Genomic DNA, 24,086 nt, shown 5'->3' on the forward strand with positions numbered 1-24,086 from the left:
CAGAGATTCGATTGTTTAATTGACATATATTGTATATATTGTCATATACATGAACTGCATACAGACAGAATAAAACTGAGTTGTTAAAAAAAATAATATGACAGTGATAATACGACTAAAAAAACGTAGACTAATTCATTTTCTTACATTTTTTGTTCATTTTAATATCTGATACCACTAGCATGTGGTGTATCGTGTGACTGATAAACAGAAGATAACTAATGTGATTTTGGTTATTCCAGAGTGACCCCAAATGATTGCAATCCATGTAAGTGCATGTCATTTGTACAACTGATGATGGAATTATTTAATTTATGACAAATACATTTGCTTTGATAACATCTAAGATCTTTATTTCATCCGGTCTCAATTTTTTTGGCCTCACTAAAACGTACTCGGCATGTCAAACGCGAGATACTCTGAGATACTCTTGGATGTGCCGTGCAACATTGTTATTAACAGGAAAAATGGTTTTCCTGTTCACATGACTTGAGAGGAGAAAGCGAGCCTTGTTTGGAGGACTGCAAATCATTGAGAAGTTCCGGATGACCAATGGCCAATGTTTTTCACTAATGAGATATAGCTAATCTTATGTCCCCATCAGACCTGGGTGACCTTCTGTTTGAGTCTGTATAGTTACAACTTTGGGTCCATGAACAAAATTCGCCTCAGATTCCTGGGTAATACCTAGCTCCTGGCCACGTCTCGTAATTGAACTCTTAGGGCTGATCAACATTTCTGATCATGTGAACATAAACACAATTCAGTTTGGAACTCGAAAGCTTCAAATCTGAGGTATTGGCCAGTTCGCAGCCAAGTGTGAAGTGGTTGGTATGATGATCAGCAGTTGGAAAAGGATGGAGTTCCCTCTCTGGATACAAGCAGCCGAAATGAGTTTCCTCCACAGGGTGTCCTGGCTATCCCTTAGAGAAAGTGTGAGAAGCTCAGTCATCCGAGAGGGGCTCTGTCAAGCTCCTGCGCCTCCATGTTGAAAGAAGCCAGTTGAGGTGGATTTGCAATCTTGTTAGGATGTCTCCTGAGAAGGTGTTCAAGGCATGTCCCACCAGGAGGAGGCAATGGGGATGGCCTAAGACATGCTGGTGACAATTTCTCTCTGCAGGCCTGGGACAGACTGAGGAGTCCCCCAGAGGAGGGAAAGGGCTTCCCTTGAAGCTCTTGCCCCTGTGATCCGACATCGATAGATGGATGATAAAATAATATAAAATAATATAAAATAATATAAAATATAATATAATATAATATAATATAATATAATATAATATAATATAATATAATATAATATAATATACTGTAGGCTCAGCTTGGTAGGCTCCTTGGGGCACAGTGATCACAAGGGGACCCCGAGGGGACCCCGGACCCCCCCCATATAAAAAAATAAAATCCTTTTTAATCCATTCTAATTGAAGTTTTTGCAAATTTTTACCTAGGTGAAATTTCTATCAAACTGTTTTTAAGTGAATTTGGAGAAAATGTGCAACATCAAGGTGTGACCTTTTGTGGCTTGAAAGATCTCTGGTTGTCTAGCATTCATGGCATATCGAGCAATCATGACAATTAGAAGGCAAAAAAAACAACAACAACAAAAATTCCTTATGTCGGAAATAAGCAGACCATCATGTCGTTCTCTCATCGAGTTTCCGCCTTTTTTTTTCAAATTCCAATACAATGTCAATATCTTAGTATCCCCAGACATACATAACTTTATCACTCACCGCATTTTTTACGACTAAGTGTGCAAGACGTAATGTCTCGTCAATACATGCATCCATATCCTTTTCAATACATGCATCCATATTTTTTTCCTGCAAAACCTCTTTCTATAACATCAAAATGCTGAAAAACTAACCCAGTCCAAGACAAAAACTTTCTTATTGAAAATTGTAGAACAATTATCCCATGAATTTCTAATTTTTAATTACCGGTACATTTTATTTTTGGAATACTTGAAAATAGGACAAAATAGTTTGACATTCATTCGCATTGAAGTGTTCACCTTTATACTTTATTTATGTAACATTTTTTTCTACCTTGTTTCAGGAGTGTTGGTTCATTAACCATTATTTTTTGTTTAATTTATTCAATTTATTTCATTTTTATTTCTCAATTCATTTTATTGAATGTCTTTTTTGCTGTTACATTTTATTACATACTAAAGTAATAAAGCATATCGTGTTTGCAGTAAATGATAGGTAACTTTTACTATGCTGGTACAAGACGTCATTCAGTGTTCCACTTACTGTATCCCTTTCAATATTCAGTGTAAATTGACCCCAGGCTTCCCTGAAGCTGAATTTGCAAAAATTTCAGACTTCCGCTAGTTAACGCTATTACTTATTTTTTGATATTTCATTATTCGTTTTATTTAGTACTATCATTCTTGTACATTTTCTGTTGTACTTCATTTCAAACAAAAATGATAAAGCAGACTGTGCTTATGGTAATTTCCTTGATTGGTTATTTTTTTTATGTCGGTGCTTATGGTTGGCTTAGAAGGCATTCAGTGTCCCACTTAATACTGCATATTTGAATTTTCAGTGTAAATCAACCCTAGGCTGCCCTGAAGCTGAATTTGCTAACATTTTAGATTAAAATATGACAGGCTGGTATGTCCTTGAGGTTTTATGTAATGATTCTCTGCGAGGCCAGTTAATGGATTTACTGAATTTGACAAATATTAGAGTAATTAAAAGATTTCCTTGCACGTTTGTAAACCAGCTGTCTGCTTTACTGGCCTTAACCAGTGTGGATTGTGTTCTAACTTCAACAACCACAAGTCTCACATATAGTTTTAAAAGTGTATTCTTCACAGCATAGTAGAGTCTGACACAGTTTATCAGTGTATGAATGATCAATAAACAGTATTAATGGCAGTGATAAGGGGTTCTAAAAATAAAATTTGCATTTTTGTTAGGGTTATTTGTTAGGGATGTGACAAATAGTTAAGGTTGTCGACAACGTCGATTATGTACATTAGTCGACTAGCTGCTTTAATATAATCTTCATTTATTTTCTATGTTATTGGCTCATTTCAGTCCAAGCATGTGCTTTCTGACATCAGGAAATTCCAACAGAAGGTGTTTTTGATCCCTCCGTCTCATTACTTCACCCTTTCAGGGAAGAAGAATCTTCACCCTTTCAGGGAAGAAGAATCAGACAGGTTTGGCGGGGAAAATTAAATTGTTGCTCTGACAACATTGTGGCAGCAACTGGTTCACATCTGCAGACAGATTCTTGTTCTTTGTTTAACTCGAAAGACAAACAAATGAGGTTTTATTTTGATAGGGTCAAATTCTCAGCTGACATAGATACAGATATGTGTTTTTGTTTTCTCTTTACTAGGTTTTATTTTTGGAAGTGAACATCTTAAAGTCCAGGATGGATTTTATTTTTGATGGCACTGTGTTCCAGAAATTACGACTGTAATAAGAAAAGGCTGACTGTCCAAAGTTTGTTTTGGTCTTGCTGATGTGAATGTTCTACGGTACAAATTCACTCTTCGTAATCATCCTAAATAACGTAGCAAGCAAATTAGTCGCATTTGCTCTCTTTAAAGAAAGATTGAACTGGTATTTGAATCATTTTGATTTATGTGGTTTGCCTTTTTATTTTATTGTCGTGTACTGAATAAAATTATACAAGTTCTTAAGTAATGTTTGTGTATTCAAATACACTATTTGTCTTTAAGATTAAGTAAAGGGCTTATAGGTTTATTTGGAACCTACATCAGAGCGTTAACAAGCTAAAAACAACAACAACAACAACAACAAAATACAGTCGTGATTAGTCGACTAAATGAAACAATATTCATCGGTGACTATTAAAATTATCGTTCGTGACAGCCCTACTTCCTGTGGAGGCTTGGCTGGCCCTGTCATGGAAAAAAAAACAAGACTAAAGATCAATAGGTGCACATGCTTATTTCAGAGCGGTCACCATGCAGATTTCCAGCAGAATGAGCAATTGGTGCATGTTGAACAGATGGTTATCACGCTGGCAAACTGGTGGCACTCAACAAACAAGACAACTAGGAGAGGCTGCACACATGCCCTAAGGCAGTCTTGTTTTGTTATCAATGATTATAGCCTCTTATTGGACAGAGAAAGGGGGAAACAAATGGTATTACATTAAGAGTGGAGTGTGCACCCTGCAGCAAGACACTGATTTGCAATTAAGAAGGCAAATACCTGATTATATGCTAAATGATTTCCATCCACTCTCAACAAGTCTTCTTAAGGACAAAATATTTTGCAGTCTTGTTCGATTACTCCCTGACAACATTTGCAAAAGCTTACAATCAATATCATTCTTCTCAAGGCAAGTATGTTTTTTGCTTTTTCACTTTCACAGATGCAGTTGTAGCCTTATGCTGTATTTGAGAATAGTCCAAGTGCTGGCTACAACCTTTAATTTGGGCCATCAGTTTGAGAACATCATCCATACTGTCTGTCATAAACCTGCTCAAACACGTGCTCTCAAGTTGAGTTTGGCAAAGAGATTTGCTATAGTTAACTACATTAGCATCCGTCAAAATCGTTAACTTTGGCTGCAGCCGCAGCTGCGTGCTTTGCAATTTTGTGGCGGGGCAAACCTGAGCTGCATCTGTGGCAAACAATGTTTCAACACATTGTTTTGAACAACAATGTTCAAAACAATGTGTTTTGTTTCTTACAAAGAATGCATATCTCTCTACCTTTATCAAAGTTGCTGTCGGAACTTTTTAAAGTTGCATTTACCATTTATCGGAGCACTCACGTGTGCTTCCATTTTCACAACCTCCTTCGGCCCCGAACTTGCCCTCCTGCCCACAACAGAAGCCTGTCAGGGTAGGCCAAACACAATGGCAGCCAATCAGTGTCCACTTCAGGGTGTGATCAAGCTTAGTTTTCCCACACCCAACAACTGATGCACTCAAACATAAAAATCAGATCTGGGTAATCAGCATACGGAAAGCAGAAAGTTCGAGGCTAAAATCGTGTTAAAAGTGTTCCAAAAATGTTCTAACTTTGACTGTAATTACTTGATTGCAATTATTCTGTTCATCTGACACCCCCAACTGTTTCATAAGCAACATTGACACATGGGTTGTCAAGGAAGGTTTTCACAGATGCCGTTGAGTTTCACTGGTTGTTTGTGTCTAGAATCATATAAAATTGTGGGGATGTGTCCCTCAAGGAAATGTCACTCTAATCTCACTTCTATCGAACACCTACGTTGCCTATACGCATAGGTAGTTTTAATATGTATTATATAGGCCTTAAAAGAAACATAACGTGCATTCTTTCTGTCTCAAACGTGTAGCTGAAAGTTTGGAAGTCCTGCTCCATGCCATAGGTAGAAGTACTTCTTATACTGTAGATGATGATGTCAGCTTGGTTATTGTTGTTGTTTTTGTTTAGAATGTAAGTTAATGGAATCAACAGCAGCTCAGCTAATTGAAGACAAGTAGTGCCCTCAATTTTGCCTTAATTGTTACACAAAATGACGGCTTGACAATTAATCCCAAAAATTCAACAGAAAGAATATACTGTAATAGAATTATAAAACAACTTGCATGGAGATTGGCCAATAGTATAAACTTGTGGGAAAATATGACACTTACCCAAGTGTAGCAAAGGAGGTTTTGGCCTGATGCCAGCAATATGCAAAATATATATTAAAACTGCGTGCTTACAATAAATTCAATGTTTCAGATAAATAATTTATTTTGAGGCCGTCCTCAGTTTACTAACTCCCCACGCTCTCACGCTTGAGATGAGCTTATGTGTGGGAGGAATTCAAACAGATGGACTCAGAAAAGGATGGCAGAATGCAAACGGAATCCAAATTAAAAAACTGAAAATACAGAAAAGAATAAATACTAATATACAATAAGTACATTTTAAAGATATTGTATTCATCACATTTAAAATGTATTAATCACTTTTCTGGAGATATGTTGAAAAGAGTAAACAGTATTAATAATATCTGCCTCATGGTTTTTGCACATGATGCATGACTCATCAATAATGCAGTATTTTATGCAGCCCAGTGGTAACCAAGTAAAAACAAACAAAACAATCTATACTTCAGTTGAAACGACCACTGGATATACAAATGACGTGTGATGATTAAATGGCCACTGTCAGTTTGCAGAGTGCAGCTGACAAACAATTATAAGCTTTGTGTCTTTCATTTTAAAATCATTCAATTCCAACCATTATAAAAGAAAATTATAAAAAAATGTTTCTTGCTTTTCCATCTGGTGTTGATGTGTTCCTCCCACAGTATATCCACGTACAGGAGATAACAGATGTCTTTGTCACGACCGAAACCCACGCTACAAGGCTCTATTTGACGACTAATTTTCAGTTTTCAATACTGTAATACCCCCTCTACCTTCATTTCCAGTAGCAATGACCACAAGGGACTTTAAATCTCAGAAGATCAATCTCAGATTATCACTTCTGTCAGAAGATACACTGTGACCAACATTTATTACTTTGTGTGTGCGTGTGTGTGTGCGTGCATTTGAGCAAGGGAGTGTCTATGCATGCATGTACATCTTGTTCTTCATTTGGATGTTTTGCTGTGCACACTGTTGACACTCCTCCAAGTTTGCATGAAAGGCACAACTAGCCATTCATCTTGTGTCTTTATCTTTGAGGACTTTTCAGTCTTGATCCAGCATGCAGAGACCAGATTCAATTACCCCTAGTAAGGAAACAAAACATGCTGTGAAATCTGTAAATACAAACTCCAGCAAGGTGGCAGATATCTGCAGAAATGGGCAAAGACGACATGACACTGCAAACAAGGGGTTATACTGTAAAGGGAAGGATCGCTTCATTGTTAGTGTACCAAAGTGGCATCACACATGACCTCAATACACCATCACTTGGCAAAGGTCACGGCCTCTTCCTCTGCTCTTGACAGCGCAAAACCTCAAATATTGACAGATATTTTCAAAACATCATCGTGTTTCAAAACATCATCCTGGAACTAAGTGCGTTTACCCTAAGGAAAGTATGTTTTAAAGAAGATATATGTATTTTTTTCCCCGTGCCAGATACATCATCTTTTCAGATTAAAATATAAATAAATAATCACAAACACTCCCTGGCCACAACAATAATGTGGAGGTTGGAATTCTAAATTTGAAGTGAAGTGTATTAACCACCTAAATTTTATAACAAACCTGTTACTTCCCTAATGCTAACATCTGTTAATTATTGTTATTATTATTATTCTTGTATGATAGCAAAGAATGTTATGTTTCCTGCATTACCTGTTCCAGCTTCTCTCATTTATTCTGATGGTGACTCTTTGACTCTGGGAAACATTTATTCAAATGACATTCATCTAAAAAAAACCGAGTCAGAATCCAAATTTAGTCATTGTCAAAAAATAGTTTGTATTCAACCATTTAAAACCTTATTTGCTTCATTTGAGTTTTGTTTTTTGCAGATGTGTCCAGTTGTGGCAACATTGTGGCCATTTGAGTGAGTGTGATTTTAATTTTTCCTAATAAACAAAAACAAACAAAAAAAACCTTCCTTTCTTTTCTTACAGATTGACAAAATAAGTGAACAGTAAATCGAAACAGATTTGTATGCATTGCTCGCAAATCATTTTTTTCTGTCTGTGCCAAGTAACTCAATACTGCACTTATCAATGACAAAAATCCTATTATTTCATTTGCCTCGCAGACGTTTCAGTTTAAGACAATCAACATGCTGGTAGCTCAATTTGAGAAAATTAAAGTATGGTTGGGGTGTCGAAATGAAAGCAGGGACTAGCAAATGGTGTTTGCTAATTGTGAAGTGGGAACCATGTAGCGCAGATGAAATACAACTGCATGTGCTTAGAAAACATCAACACCCTAACTCAATGCACTTGAACTCTTTTTCTTTCTTCATGTTTTATTTGAGAGTGGATGTTGTGCACACTTTATTATATATATATATATATATATATATATATATATATATATATATATATATATATATATATATATATATATATATATATATATAAACTAATGTTGAAGAACGTAAACAGCAAACTGGTTCATACACACCGCATTATTTCTCTGAGAATAGAAAAGAAAGAATAGAATGAAAGCCTGATGACCTCAGCAAATCCCAAAGCTTTGTGTCGTATTACTTTCACAAAATACGAAATGACAGCAAGAGTCACCAAACTCGTCAAGTAACACTCGATATCATGCATCATCAGTGGGTGAATGCCCAGTGTAAAGCGCTTTGAGTACCTAAGAGTAGAGCAACGCTATATACTGTGAAAGACCATTAGTGTATGCCTTGGGGCTTAATTTTTAAGTTATGATCTTACCTTTGGTGTTAACCTCATTGCAACGGCAAAATTGCATGATCAAATTAAGATGACAAAATTGATTGTCTTTGGTCTAGTGGCTCAGCAAACATTTAGTAATGGCTAAATTGCTAGCAAACATTTATGTCTCCTGGTTGTACAAACCCCGCTCCCATTTTCATGCTGTTTACTTCATCACTTGAGTTCTACTTGTTCGAATAACTCAATAGGTTCTAGTCTTAGTGGCTTAATTTTCTCCAAGTCACTCTTGAGATACTGTCACGAAAGCGATGAGAATAAAATCACTTTTCGAAATAGCTTCATCTTTAAAAGATTACACCAAGTCATCATGGCTGGCCATCAGATTCACATTTAGCCGCACGTTTGGTTCAGCTATTACTTTATGTTTATTGCCTTTTTCACTTACTGGCGGATTCTGTTTATTTCAACTTGCAAACCAAAGTTAGAAGGAAAAGATGATCTTAAATTTACTGCAGTCACTCACTTTTCTGCTGTCCGGATAAGTAAAACATGCTCACAGCTGATCACATATTATCAGGATTCTCAATCCGATTATCATCCAGCCATACTAATATTGCCCCAGCGAAGGTAATCAACAATGGTGAGAGGGTTGCTGTATAAGCTTTGTTTTCATTTTTATAATCCTTTTTTTTTTTTCTTTTTTGAAAGGGTAAGCTCATTTTGCAGCCCGGTCTCAAATGCGCGGTACCAGTGTGCACACCGGTGATTGGGAACGACTGCTCTGTATCTTCCATCAAGATTGTACACTTTTATGTGAGTGTGTGAGGATCTATAGATGAAAAAAAAAATCACATTTCTAAATAATACACTGCTGGGCACCTATCCATCGTGTTTGTGAGTGTTTGTATGCTTGTAGTAACCTCCTCTCCAGGTCATTTGATACTAGATATTGGAAACACTGCCAACTTCAAGGTGCCAAGCATCCTCACCTGCACTGTTGGGGTGTGGAAACAGTGTGCTGTATGTATTCTATCTGGTGTTGATGTGTTCCTGTTAAGGGGTATTAATAGCCATGAACTAAGGTAGATGGGGTGGACAAAGTGTGTACAAGTGAAAGCATAGTATAGTGAGATAATACATACACCAAAAAATTCCAGGGGAAATTTGAATGAGACTTCTGAGTCCAAAAGCAGCTTTTGCTAGACAATTTCAAGTTAGAATTGGGTAGAAACAGTTGTGAACATTTGATGTAAAACATCATATTTTTTTTATTTTAAAATTGTAAATAAAATGTAAGGCGTTGAAAGCCCTGTCGATTCTAATGCAGTGTCATCAGTCGGTAAATCAGTAGATTGTGTAAAACCTTGTGTTCCTGAGGTAAAAAAAAGCGCTACATAAGTACAAGTCCATTTACCATTGAAATAAATGACCTTTACAGTAAAGACAAGTCTATTCCAAAGTATGTAAAATGACAACAAATTTGCCTTTGCGTCATACCCTCTGAAACTGAGTCATACAATATCGAATTGTAAACCCACTGAGTTGAACCATATCGAATTGTTCCACTTTGAAATCGACTCATTTTGCACCTAACATATTGACAAACACATTGACTTGTCTTTTGTGGAAAGATGCATAACCATAATTGCTATTTTAGCAGGCAGCTTCCATCACAACAACAAAGACCCCCCCCCCCCCCCCCCCAAAAAAAAAAAAAAAGGCACAATAACAGACCATAATACAAACTTGAAACAAATGATTCCAGTTACTGTATAACACTTCAAACCAAAAAGAAAAGGCTTTTTCATTTTTAAAGCAGGAGTACGGTCAAATCCGAACTCATTCACTGTCGTCAACACGGGGTGTGCTTAGAAATTCACTCTGACAGCCCAACACTACTCTGAGAATGTGTGCGTGTGTATGTTCAGAGTCAGACCACACTTCCCTCCAATTCATTTCTGAACCTATCTCAGCAGCTCATTCTGCAACTGTTTCACACGGGGCTCTGACACTCATTTTCGGGGCACACTGAGTTTTCAAATTGGTTGGAGTGAAGCTGTGTGGGCTCGGTGCATATTTTCTAGCACCTGCAATTAGTGAATATGGATTTTAAATGGAAGTCGAAGCTTTAATGATTTTGTTTTTAGGTCTTAAAATACCATATTTTCCGCACTACAAGGTGCACCTTCAATATATGACCAGTTTTAAAATGATTTTCATATATGAGACGCAATGCATTATCATTCGCATAGAACACAGCTACAGTAGTGGATGAGATTGCGTTATGCATCCACTAGATAAAGCTGCGCTGAAGGGAATGGCAACAAAACAATCAGATAAGTCAGACAAACTTTTCAGTCAGAAATTAAGAATAACGAGGATAGAATACTATCTGAAGAATGGGGGGAAAAATACCTCTGGATTGCGTTAAACAACTGTTTAGACCAGGGATGTCAAACTCATTTTTGTCGCGGGTCATTTTGTAGCGAGAACTTCCTTCATTGGGTCGATATGATGAGGAAACCAAGTCAATTTTAAATTGTTTCACAGTATTATTACTGTATACAACAAATTGATGGCTTAGTTGTTTTGAAATCAGAAGTAAAGCATTCTAGTTTGTTCATTTATTGTTTACATTACTGTAACAGAACAAACCAAAAACATCTCAACATTATTTTTCATTATACACGACAAGCTAAAGTTTTGGAACTGAGTTTAGCAAGGGTCATGGAAACTTATATGATTTGCTTTCGCTGGCCACATAAAATGACGTGGCGGGCCGGATTTGGCCCCCGGGCCTTGAGTATGACACCTGTGGTTTAGACCAATGCCTAATGAATCAAGAGTTTAAAATAATATAATGATGATTCAATTACATATTAAACTTTATTTCAAAAAATTAAAATTACAACCAAAAAATTTCAAATATATTGTTTTGATGATTTAAAAACAGTTTCTGGATTTTTTTGACAAAATCGCCTCTTTGAAAAAACAGATTTATTTCGCCTTGTCAAGCTCATTAATTACTTCAAAATTGGAGCATATATAGCATATCAAAATTTCAAACAGGGTGTTATGATAATTTAAATTGTAAAAAATACATTTAGAAATCTGAAATCTGGGGGTTAAAATTGAAGAATTTACATGGCGATGAAGTTATTTAATTTTTTTTGTCCTTCAAAAATGGAAACCCGCAGTTTATTTGCTGTATAAGGCGCACCAGATTATGAGGCACACAATCAGCTTTTGAGAAAAGGTTTTCAGGCGCTCCTTATAGCGTGGAAAATACAGCGAATGCATTCCAAAAGTGCGACTCAAACTCCGAGCGACATAGTTAGAAAAAATATGCTATCTTTAAAGGTTCCGTCAATTTAAAAAGATAATGAATGTTGAACGGGCAAGGTGTAAAGTACATGAAAGTTTCACCCACTTGAGGGACTCGGGGGACTTACAAGGAAAGCCCACACGTTCTCTCACCAACTGTTCTCCACTCTGTTGCTCATCTTTTTACTGTCTGTGAGTAACAAGTAGAATAACGAGTGACAGGAGAAGACAATTCCATAGCGACTGCATTTTTCAAACACTTTTTCAAACGCCCCCATCGCTACTCTAATTTATCAGTACTTGGGCAGACGTAAAAGCGAGATGTCTGGATGTGACACCTCATATGGCTCAATCATGCTGTCGAGATGTATCTGCTGTAGCTTTGATCGTTCCCTGACGATTAGCGACAAGAAGACCAATATCAGTCAGGCTGCCTATTCATCCCCCTTTAAGGCAAGGGTTGGGGTCACAAAGCAGGTCAATGACAAATAGGGGACTGCGGCAATGAAATGATAAACCCCTTTAAGCTTTATTCATTAGGCAAGGCGAAGGTGGCTTTCAGCCGATGATTTTTAATGACACGCTTCATGGTTGTGATTTTAATATGCCCCGCTAATTATAACACTGCTATGTTTAGTCTTTTCGAAGCTACCCTTTGTAATTAGAGCGAATGATTCAAGTAGGCGGCGGGGGTCTTGAGGGAGAGAAAAGGTAGTGGTACCACACAGTATGTTAGCCCAGCAAAGAGGTGTGATAAATTAGGTGCCACGCTGTCTCCCTGGCGTCAGGCCAGTGTTTACCCACTCTGTATCTTGGTGACCACCCTCAGTGGCTTTTGTGAGAGATCCAATGCAATGCAATGCAATGCAATGCAATGTAACACCCGCCCTCAATCCAGATGTGTACATGTGCATTCATTCTTATTTAGCCTAAATGTCACCATCATAATGCTGTCATGTATCGTGTAAAGTCCAGCTCTATTATGGAGTCTGTGCCTCTGGAAAATATGACGGCAAAAAAGATCAAATCAGGCAGAAATGAGTCATAAAACTTATGACTTGTACTTGGATGACCTGAAATTGGTGAGGATAAATCCATTCGAAACACCCTGGCTGCCAATTCTATACAAAACATAAATCACAGCGAAAAAACATCATCGACAATAGTAACTCCAGATGGCGGAGGATCGTAGTAAAAGGCGTGCAAAGACCACCGTGTGCGCACGGTACAAAATCATACTCTCAGGAGATACAACTGGACTGCATTTAGGGTGACAAACCAAAATCCTGCCAAAACACATGTGACACAAATAAAAGAGGAAAGACGACAGAGAGTGTATACTGAATGAACACTAAGTCACGGTGTCACAAGCACTCCTGTTCTCCATCACTCATGAGCCTTCACTGTCTCAGTGCAACAAAATGCCAGATCTCCTCCTCCAGCACACCTAACTCTTTTCAGTCCATATTGGCTCACGGGCCTCCACACGGGCTTCCACACAACATGCGGCTTTTGCTTCATTCAATATACATAATGGCGGACAACTAATGGCTGCTTGACCATGAAAATGTGCCTGCTTACAATGTGCTGAGCAGTTCCTGGCTCAGAAGACCAACACAGTGGGGTAACAACCTTCCTACACACATGACCTGGCTGTGTCTGTTTTGTTTTTTTTTCTTTCAAGTGTTTTTTTTTTTCTATCAAGCAAACCAATCTTAAAGAAGGCAATGTCATCAAGATGACCAAATGCCACAATGGTCAACTTTGGATACGTTAGCAATCTAAGGCAAATATCTGATATGGATGCATACAGCTTTTGTATGCACAATCAACATCATGCAAAATTATTCACTATGACAGTCGGTATTTCACCACTATAATGGGACCACCAAAGAACTGAGCAAGTGGTGTACAGAGTCATTACAACAATGCAGAGAGCTAGAGACATCAAAACAAGCACACCTGTGGCACAAGTGGTGCAAGGGCCGAAATGTAAAAAGACAGAGACACTTTGTCTAGACAATAAGTTATTCCTGCAATTAGCCACAGCCTGTTGTTGTAGTGCAGTACAACAGCTGATAATAGGAGAAAATCAAAGCGCTGGGATCCTCTAATTACTGAGCGTTTTTGAATGGGAGATGTGTGCTGCATGTCAGACATTAAGCAACGTGGCTTAATGTCTGACATGCACCACACATCTCAGAAGTAAAGCAAACTAATTACAATTCAATTATTTTTCCTTTACTGTTGTCTTACAAATTAGAGAAGAATTCATCAACAATTAAATATTGCTTTCAGTCTCTCATGATGATTTTGTCAATAGCATATTCATCCATTTTCCATAGCACTTGTCCTTATTAGGGTCACAGATAATTGTAGACTGTCCCAACGACTTCAGGTAGTTAAACCCTGCACCTATCATTAGTCACTGATAGACTTAGCCAAACAAAGACATAGGGATCTTCAGTTCACCCAAGAAGAATGTTTTAGGAATTTTGGAACGTATCTTTATCTCTGCATCTGTGAGTCATAAGTGCTTTTTCCATTTGTCGTTAGCATTATTGAAAACCTTCATTTTGTGACTATGCACTGTTTTGTGTGAGACTTATACATCATACATTTGAATGCTGTCAAGATGAAGCTGCCCTCACACACACACGCACACACACGCAGCCCCCCCCCCCCCCCCCCCCCCCCCCCCACACACACACACAGACAAATACAGGATCACAAATGAATGTTTTTTTTTTAGCCTGGCGATGACTAAAGATGGAAAATGTATTTCAATGCCATATTGACTTGAGCACATATTACACTAGTATGAGTTCACTGGAGGAGCTAAACAACATCTGTAATGTAATATTTTTGTCCAGTGCTTCCAAGGAGAAATATCATTCCAGGAAACAGTTTGCTTGCAGTTTGTCATTAGAAATCAAAAGTAATATTCATCTACATGTTTGGTTACTGGAAGCATGTTGACGGAGAGGTTAGCACTGCCTCACACTAGAAAATTCTGGGTTTAACTCTCCACTCATACTTTCCCGTGTGGAATTTGCATGTTCTCTCAGTGCGTGAGGGGGTGAATGTCAGGCTGGCTTTTTTACATTCCTAAACCTATTGACTGGTGTCCAGTCCAGGGTGTGCTCCACCTGTCATCCCAAATTGGGTTAGCCGCATGCAGCTCATCAGTGATGTAAGTGCTAGAGAAAATGGAAAAATAATCACACTATATGATATCAGCCTTAGATGCATTTAATAGGTGTTAAAATAGAAGACAAATTTGACCAAAAACTAATAGTGGCAATGAAAATAAACTTTAGAGGTAATAAAAATAAATTTAAATTGCAACAACATTTCTAACTATTGTAAAGAGCAATCATTAGGTGTTTTGACTAAAGTTAAGTTTATTTATACAGCTCTTAATTACAAAAGAGTAATCAAAAGGATTCACAAGCTCACATTTCATTAACATGTGATAAGTGTGCATGTATAAAGCTATTGGAATTCATAAAGAAAAAAAAATGATATTAAATGTTGAGATATTTTTTACATCAATAAAGTACTATTTTTAGGGCAGGTACTCCTGTATGTAGCACTAGTGTGAACATTGTTTTATTGTGTTATGTCTCAAAAGGAAAATAAAGAGTCCCCAAGCTGTCATATAATGACGGAAATTGGAATCAATGCTGGACTCAGCTATTGTTTATGGTGCTTAGAAAATACTAAAGATAGTTTGAGACATAGAGAAAAATAAAAACCATGCCAATGACAAATGACAAAAAAAAGTTGCCAATTGTTAAGAATGCATTTACTCATGTGACTGGAACACATGTTGTCTTTAAACCACACACTGTATTTGTTCTGATGCTCATTTAACACACAAATAAGTAGGAGATATTGAATGATTTGTTGTTCCATTTTTGTTATTTATAGCCAACGCACGATCTGCATCAAATGGCTGAATACTAAGAATCACAGCAAACTGCACAGATGGGCAATCCGTGTGACACAGCTCTCTTGTCCAATTTTGCAAAAATACAGCTACATACAACTATCAACCTGCAATTATGAAAAGGCTGCCAGAGATTTGAGAGTAAAAAAAAAAAAAAAAAAAACCCAAACACCATGAGCAGCATTATCCATGAGAAAAAGCAAGTGTTTAATCAAGAGGACCATTTTTTTGCGATTGCAGGTCTCCTACTAACAGTGAGCTAAGAAATATATTAGTACAGTATTTAAAATGTGCAAGTTTTTTCAATTACATGGTTTCACAATTTTTCAATGACAGAAGAAACACACTGTTTTATATTAAATTTAATGAAGGAGCTTGGTGAAATACAGTGATCCCCCCTACTTTGCGGTTAATGGGGGCTGTTAACCCCCCGCAAAGTCTGAAAGCCGCGAAGTAGGGTATCAGTTCCTAGATTTTGATGTACGCCCCAATATAGCCGCAGTAACCATAAACAAACCCTTTTTTTGTACTTTTTGCCTATTTTATTTCCTTTCTCCTATTATTTAACATTACGTTATCCTTATTAACATTATTGACGTTATTGTATATTTATTAAATAACTAATATTACTTAGTTTGTTGAGAATTTGTTCTCAGGACTGGTTATCTGCACCAAGACTCCGGTGAAAGAGTACGCAAGTCATCACGTTGAACTTCACATTTATTTTGGCTCATGTATGGTGTATCATGTAGTATCTGTTGAATAATAAATCAACAACAATCTTAAAGTCAGTAAACTAACATATAAACACCTAATCTATGAATTTACTGTATTTTTAGCCAACATTAGTGGGTTAGCAACAACTAACAACTACTAACTATAAAGTGCAACCTCTACACAAACTAACACATAAACAGAATAAACACTCATCACTTACTAAACATAGGCAGTAGCGTGCGTTATCAACATAAATGATAATAAACTATAAATATGAGCTTACGTTGTCATTCACTACGTCACCGTAACGAGCCGAATGACGCACAGAGAACGTCAATCAGGAAAGGGACCCGACCCGACAAATTAAATGAATGCGTTTCAAAATATGATAAAAAAAACTTCATGAACTCTAACGCTTGAAGAATTCTTAACATAGTTATTAACTAATATTACTTTGTTATCTGATTAATACAGTACAGTATAATGTACTTTTTTGCTTTTTTCAATTTTTTTACATTTTTTTACATTTTTAAACAATTTTTTATTTTGAAATATTTTTTATTTTTCCTGGAAAAAAACGCGAAGTACTGAGACCGCGATATCTGAGACCACGAAGTAGGAAGGATCACTATAGTTATTAGCACCTCTGCTTCACAGTCGAGAGATTCTGGGTTCAAACCTTGGCTCATCCTTTCCATTGCTTCCAGCTTCCATTTTCGAAGACTAGATTGCAACTACATTGCATTCAGAAATTTGAATCTCATATATATATATATATATATATATATATATATATATATATATATATATATATATATATATATATATATATATATATATATATATATATATATATATATATATATACAGTGGACCCTCGTGTTACAGCATCCCTGGCTTACGTTATTTTCATGTTGCGAAGTGGAATACTGTTTTTTTTTCATCCTCTCTTTATACTATTTTGGTTCCAATTTTTAATATGTATGTACAATTTTGATGTTTACCCGGGGTTCTAAACACATTAGCTGTTTAACAGGTTTGGATTGCCCGTCATACGGTGAATTCGCCTTACGAGCCATGACAATTGCAATGACTCTGTTTTATCATGCATTTCTCATGATAACCGTATGAATACCTTCAATTGGCCCTTGACTCTCGGTCAAAAATGAACTTGATGTGTAGAAATGTTAAACATAAAAAAAAAATAAATAAAAAAAAATCACACATACTAAAGTCGCAGTTAAAGCGGCATACCTGTTAACAGTGCAAAATTGAGCAAAATATTCCAATTTGCTAATTCTAATGTTTTTTTTTTCTCCAACTTACTGCATCCCAGTCAAGATCAATATTTTCTTTACTTTCTAGTTTTATTTTGAAGTGCAATGGCTAATGTGTCACAAGACTTTAGTTCACTTGATGCATTTCGTGAGGATCAGCCTGCCTGAGGCCATAGCTAAATTTATCCCATGCACAAGCATTCAGATGCATCATGCTGGGATAATATTACCCTTATGCTTTCCCGCATACAGATATTCATGTGAAGCGTGACCACAAAGAATCTGCGGCTGTCACTGCGCTTCCTGCCCGAGCGTTCAGTATTCCGTCCTAATGCCAAGAGTGTCCACCTACCAAGCCACTCTCGCACTTCCTCTCTTTACACTTCCATGCTAATTCTGACCTCAAGTGCAGGGCTCATTAGCAGATGGGCTGAGGACTGATAGCGATCATGGTCATTACTGAGAGGGTGGCTAAAGCAGAATGTTGGCCAAAGGTGGATCAATACAGAGGGTTGGAGAAATACTCCCACTGTGGGAAGAGAGGAGGAGGACAGAGTTGACAAATCTCTACTACTGCCACATAAGGTCAAATCACATATTGAGAGCTCAGTGTGTCTCTTTCATCAGCCCCAGCATAATAGCTGACATCATAGACAGGTTTTACTCATTACCATGTATGAGAATTGTCACCACTGAGGCAGAAATAGACTGAGAGCGTAAATGTAATCATTTTACTATTCCTTTTGAAAAGGCAGCTTGCTCTGCAAGACGCAGGGGCAAGCACATATTTGTGAAGTCGGCTTATGCAAATGATATAAACAGGTTGAAGTCATCCTGTCAAAAAAAAGCATTGGAAAGCAAAGAAAGTGACAGAGCAAAAGCGCACGGTTGTACACTAAGCAGTGTCTCTGCAACATAACTGTGAAGAAATTAAAACATTCAAAAAAAGACATGAGGTCTTCATTTTTGTTGTTTGTTCACATGACGCCTCGTGGCAAAAAGTGAGATCAAAATGATCAGTCTGCCAAACCTGACCAAGTACAAGCTTTGGCACAACGTTCAAGGTCTTTGGGACTCGTACATCTGTCTACAGTCTACACCTTTGTGTCATTTATTGATGGCCTCCCTGACAACTGTTTTTAGTACATGCTCAAACACACAGGCACCCCCCCCCCCCACACACACACACACACACAGACACGCGCATGTGTACTTACAAAACCCAAAAAGACAGCTCAAACCCCATGCCACAGATTTCGCTCTACTTTCCAAAATATCTACGGCGTATTACCTCTACTTTCTGCATTAGTATTTCTATGAATGTATAATTAGCTTTCAACCACTCATCAACAAGATCTAAGGTTATAAAAAATGATAAACTGCTTCAGTTTCACAAAAGAAAACAGATACAGACAGAAAAAAGAAAGAAATAGAAACAAACAAAAACAAGTTTGACTCTGAGATGTTCAGCAGCAGAATGCTTGGATTTTTTTTCTCACAAACACATGATAAAAATAATCAAAACCCAAAACTATGTCATGTCATTTTTTTTTGCCATGCAGTGTCTCTCAAATGTCACTAGATGATGCTCAAGGCAAGGTTAAAGTCACAGTCTTTCCTGCTTGAAATACAGGAGCAATGCAGTAAGTCAAAGGCCTTACCCAATAGCGTCTCTAAAAGCCCTTTTGATATGCAAGTATCACACAATGCCAAATTAAATAATTCGGTATATAGACAGAGAAAAAAAAATGTTTTTTTTAAGTATTATAATATTGATTAAAATAATGAAACATTCAAATTCCATCAAAACAAACACAATCAGAAAAAAAATCAAATACATAAGGTTGAAGTACAATTTATTTGTTCAAGAACAGTACAAAGAAATTCAAAACCCATCTAGTCCTACCTCCTAGATCTCTATAAAAATCATAATCAGAAAGTGAGTTGAAATGTGAGTATTCCTACCGAGGAGGTCCAAAGAAATGTTTCTATTTCTCTCTTTTTTTTTTGCAATTACTTTTTTTATGTGTAGAGCCTTAGGCTTTTCACACACACACACACACACACACACACACATATATATATATATATATATATATATATATATATATATATATATATATATATATATATATATATATATATATATATATATATATATATATATACTGTATGTGTGTGTGTGTGTGTGTGGGAGAGACACTGTATATGCAACTCTGGGATGTGTCCTTTGTTTGATTTAAGACAGGGTCTTCAGTGAACCCATTTGGCCCCACCAAACGAAGGATGTTGTGTTGTGGTATGCTGACACTGCAGTCAAACACTGAGGCAGGGGATCTCTGTGGTGACGAGGAGTAATGAAGCCAAGCTTTGATGTTTTTCTTACACAGAGAGCATAAATTGGGCCTGTGAAATACTGCGACTTTTCACGCTACTCCACACAGGCCTGGTCCCACCGCCCTGCTGCACCCATTCTCAGTGTGCCGACCGCCCAGCTCTGAAAAGCTTCACACCCCTTATTTTATTTTGTCAAACCGTAACAATGACTGTCTTTGATGATTTTTTAAAAAATTAATAAAAAACAATTACAAAACATCTACATAAAATATGTACATAAAAGCATGCTCTCTTTTTTAGAATTGAAAGATGAAACTGAGAGCTAAAAAAAGATTTAAAAAAAAATCCGTTGCAGTCTCGCAATAGAGAATCCATTACTTGGCTGAATAAGAGACCTTGTATCACATTGAATACAAAAGTCGTATCAAAAATTATGCCCTGAGGAGAACACTAAATGTTGACCACCACTCTGGGACGTATTAATTCAACAATTTGGTTATTATTGTGGTTGCAGTGTATTCATGTTTAAAATACTTTGGTCACAAAACTTCATTTGCACAACAGAATGAACAAAGGCATTACGCATCGATGCTGGGAGCATGCAGCTCATGCCACTGGAGAAAAGCACATAACGAGCAGACTTTATAAGTCAAAACTTAGAGTTGTGACTTTTGGCTGTTGTTTTCCTCCAGAAAGGGTATGTTCGGCCAAGCCAGACTATGAAAGATGTGTTTTTTTATTTGTAACCAACAGACAACGCAGCTGTACTGTCACTGATGTGAATCACAACATTCTGCGAGCACAATTCAGGGGTGACTTAACGAGGCAGCTGAGTGGATGCCCCCGACACCGTCCGACAACATCACCGTCTCCAGGTTAGATCAAAGCTGAGTTGGCTGGATGTTAAGTACTCTGCTGAGGAACTGTGTCCAATTCATTCGAAGCAGACATAAACTTGAGCCTCTTCCCAATATGTTGTCAGAACCAAGAAAACATGATACGATTGTTTGTTGACCACTTGTGGTGAGGGATCTGAAGGTCCCCATCTGGCTATAACGTCGGCCATTCACTATGACCAAAGGTAAAAGATTTTAACTTAAATAATGTCAGAAAATTTAAATTAAAAACAACACCTTATTGGAAGATTTGCAGATGTAAAAATTGATTTAAAAAAATGCGGTAGTAGGTGCCCCGTTTTTTCTTGCGGATGAAACTCAAATCATTTGGACCTTACCTTAAAAATGTATGACTAAAAAAACTAACAAAGAAACAAAAAAAACTATTAAGAAGTTTCATTTACATATCAACAAATTTGCATGGTCATATTTCACATTTTACAGAGTTCATTTATAAAATAACTGCCTCACGGCCTCACCATGGTGCACAAAATGATAAGTAGATCATTTCTTTCCTATGTTAAATATGTAAATTATAATAGCATAAGCAAATACTAAAGAGAATAAAACATTTGGTATTACTGCATTTGTAGAGTTGATCATCTAATTATATTATATTATATTATATTATATTATATTATATTATATTATATTATATTATATTATATTATATTATATTATATTATATTATATTATATTATATTATATTATATTATATTATAATGCACTAGTCCACAGCGTGCCCACAACCAGCTAGGATAGGCCACAGCTCACCCTAATGAGGATAAGCACAGGAGAAAAATGGATGATTTAGACGCTTGTCATTTTGTTCTACTTCTCTGGAAATACTGAAAATAAAATGGAATTAATTACTGGTGAGTTAACGTCATGACTATTTGGTTATAGTTGCGCAGCAAAAAGATCACACAGCTGTCTATTGTGATGTTTACAAGGTTTCATGCTGCGATTGCGGACTGCTGTCCGAGATGTATGGTAAGACGCAGTCTAGCACATCTAGGAAGCAAAACACATCAATCAACAGTTGCTGAAATACTAGCTGTGCGCAACTTTTTGGGAGGTTTGTTTGTTTTCACTTTGAAAGAAAAATACATAATTACAGCCAGTAATGAGAAATTCTGCCTTCATTATTCTTGACTGACACAGAATGTTCATATTTTCATTTTCATTTATCCACGTGTGAACAATGGGTTTAATAAATAAGTAAATAAATAATAATAATAATAAATAAAAAACAACAATGACACTTTATTAACCAAAAATACCTTATTAACAATATTGCTGATTGTGAATGTTTGAGAATGTTTGTGCACATATTTGCGTTATAGTAAAAGTCAACTCTGCCCATTTGAGCTTCAAGAATGTACTCCTTGTGAAATGTGTTTTATAAAAACAGAAGGGCAACTTGGAATATCCACTACTACAATGAAAATACATCATGTATGTTTATGTTATATTCCCCCGTTTCAATGTTAATGTTCTTTTTAATGGATTTATTAAAACACTAGTCACATAAATGAAAAGAGGTCATCCAGAAACATAAAATAATATATAGTCGACCCATTTTCTCTGGGTTTTCGGTCTTGTCCCGTTTTGAACAGAAATGAGGGATTTCAAACAAAATATTTTTCTATTCAGACTGAAGCTGGCTCAACTGGATTCTTAGGCAGAATTTAAATTATGTATAATATTCAAGCATGTTTTTTATTTTCCTGTTTGAAAGTAACTATAACTAAGTAATCTTAAACTAGAAATAATAATAATATAATATATAATATATTCTAACAACAATATTGTCACTTCAACATTAATTCATATTAATTAGTTAACATGAATTAAAAAAACAAACAAAAAAAACTATGATGTATTAGCCATTGCAGAAACATACTAAAAAAAACAACAACAAGAAAATATTTGTTACTTTTGGGGCTGCTGTGAACTGCTTGGTGCTTAATCAAATGTCGAACACTCAAATGTTTTCAATTGTAAGCCTTGGGCCTACCAAAAATGACTTCTTAGAAATTACTGTTTTAAACATTCAAAGCTGCAAAGACGGAATCAACAGCTAATACCACATCGTTGTATTACAAAATGAAAAAAGCAAAGCGGAAACTGGCGTCATTCCTCACCTGCTCAGATGTGGTTGGAAACAAGGGAAATGGTTTCACCGGGCTCGCCTGCGACAGCCTGTCAAACAGCGGAAGAAAAACAGATGCTAAGAGCACGTCCTCATTTTGACGCTACCGCTAATTCTGCAAAAGAATTACACAGCAATGATGTCATATGCTTCTTCAAGTAGATGGTAAGGAAGCGATAGACCAAACCAAAAGAAAAACAAGTCACCCACACATAAATGAGCAACCGAACATGCACTCAGATTCACTCATACCCAGCATATGTTTGTCCACTCTCCTTACATCACACACTCACATTATTTTGACCACGACCTGTCAAAAATCATCTCTTGCACGAATTTGGAAACGAAGCAGGATACAAGCATGAATTTGATTGGCTTCCTGCAGCACTGAAGCAACTACAGATGCACAACACTGTAAATACTCGACAAAATGCTTCTACCGACAAAGACTCATTACAGTGTGGTTTCGTTTACTTCCCGTTGCTGTGCTATTTTTAAAACGTGCACATATGTGTATGGCACTGGGCAAGGTGGAGTTCCTCACATATTTTTTCAGTGCTTTTATTTTTAGTGAAATGCATCATAATCGAAGAAGCAGTCTCCCAAAGTAACAATTGCAAAGCAAATTTATTGATCCCTGTCTGGGTATGCACATCCTCCAATGTAATCATCACAATCGTCATTCATTCAATCCTTTTGTAAATATGATTTTTGCTTGGACAGAGCAAGGACATTTCATTCTATAAACTCATGAGAGTATCACAAATATAGTCAAATATAGTTTAGTCAACATTTTAGAAGGCTTGTATATATGACAAAATAACAAAATATGAGTAAATATATTATCATTATTATTAATAATATTAATTATTAAATGATTATTATTAATAATTTTGTCTGTATGTCCTGTATGTCTGTATTATTACTATGCATATGGACAGCACCAGTCAAAAGTTTGGAAAAACTCTATATTCTTCTATATTCTGCATTTGCTTAATTTTATTTAAAAATACAAAACAAAACATATATTTTACTGTAAATGGATACGTAGGTCGTTGAAATTATGAAGATTGTTGAATAATTTGGAACCAAAAAATATTAAAAAATGTAAATTAAAA

At 36.4% G+C, this 24,086-nt stretch overlaps 1 protein-coding gene across 3 annotated transcripts in view; it reads right to left on the reverse strand.

The window, feature by feature from the left end:
- tspan9a (tetraspanin 9a) overlaps positions 1-24,086 on the reverse strand; it is a 192,466-nt gene that overhangs the window by 147,076 nt on the left and 21,304 nt on the right. For 2 of the 3 annotated variants that reach the window (XM_088417339.1, XM_088417338.1), the window contains exon 2: positions 22,961-23,018. The exons of the other annotated variant lie outside the window; for it this stretch is intronic. The gene's annotated coding sequence lies outside the window, so the exon portion shown is untranslated. The remainder of the gene's footprint in view (positions 1-22,960; positions 23,019-24,086) is intronic. 3 annotated transcript variants of the gene reach the window in all.

Source organism: Hippichthys cyanospilos, chromosome 6 (assembly GCF_059441005.1).
Source record: "Hippichthys cyanospilos isolate Australia breed blue-spotted pipefish chromosome 6, RoL_Hcya_1.0, whole genome shotgun sequence".
NCBI classification, from domain to species: Eukaryota; Metazoa; Chordata; class Actinopteri; order Syngnathiformes; family Syngnathidae; genus Hippichthys; species Hippichthys cyanospilos.